General features: G+C 42.8%; 1 non-coding gene across 1 annotated transcript; it reads right to left on the bottom strand.

The window, feature by feature from the left end:
- Window positions 1–368: 368 nt before the first annotated feature.
- Window positions 369–450, bottom strand: TRNAL-AAG (transfer RNA leucine (anticodon AAG)). Its single transcript has one exon. It is a non-coding gene; the product is annotated as a tRNA-Leu (tRNA).
- Between the last annotated feature and the right edge of the window lie 553 nt (window positions 451–1003).

Below are 1003 nucleotides of genomic sequence, written 5' to 3'. Positions count from 1 at the left end.
TTTAAACCTGATTTTTAAAATAACTGTGAAGAACACATTTACCAACTTTATTTGGGAAGATAGATAATTTACTTTAAATCTTTATTTAACAGAGGTTCGATTTTATTTTGCAGAGAGAAGAGCGGGTGACCGCGTGGGGAGAACAAATTATTTGTTAAACCTTCCATTTGAAGGTGATCTAAGCAGAATGAAGCAAAACAAACGCAGCGCCAATCAGCCGATTTCTTGGAGTCCACGGTTTAGGAGTTTACTTAGAAGGAGACTGTAAAAGAGTTTTAAAATTAGGGACCTATTGGTAGAGTCACTGTTTATGCAAATTGAAGGGTCAGAAGGGAGATGCGTCATTAAGATCTGTAAAAATCCATCTCTGGCAGCGGTGGGATTTGAACCCACGCCTCCAAAGAGACTGGAGCCTTAATCCAGCGCCTTAGACCGCTCGGCCACGCTACCTGTTGCTCTCAGTGTGTCTGTGCACTTCATGAGCACCGTAACCCTGAGTCACCTCACTGAGTGTGGAAAGTCGAGTTGATAAACCATTTCATGGACATGATTACAATGTCGGGAGGGTGATGTGGTAATTGAAGGTTATCTCTCTTACTCAGTCACTGCACAAGTCTTCTCCCACCTGCTCGGACCTAGTGCAATCACCTTAAAAGACAACACTCTCCCGAGCAATGACTTCCAACCAAGGTATAAGCACCTGCTCTACATAGGCAATGTGACTCCATCATTTTCTAATGAAACAAGTGTTCATACTGGTGGGGTCATTTCTTTGGATGGGATCTAATGAATGAGCAGTTCATTCAAAAATAACTGAGGAGTTGCACGTATTCATGACATCAGCCCTATTGCCGCACCCAGTCTCCCCAACATACTGTTTAGCTTTCCAGTGACGTCATGTCTTGTGTGGCCTATTCACATTCCGCTGTTAATATTTTTTAGCCAATAGAATTTCACAGGCTCCCGTCTTTGAGCTCACATTGAAAAGGCACAAGTCCCAAAA

The sequence above is a fragment of the Pleurodeles waltl genome, chromosome 12 (assembly GCF_031143425.1).
Source record: "Pleurodeles waltl isolate 20211129_DDA chromosome 12, aPleWal1.hap1.20221129, whole genome shotgun sequence".
Taxonomy (NCBI): Eukaryota; Metazoa; Chordata; class Amphibia; order Caudata; family Salamandridae; genus Pleurodeles; species Pleurodeles waltl.
This window is presented reverse-complemented; position numbering and strand designations above follow the sequence as displayed.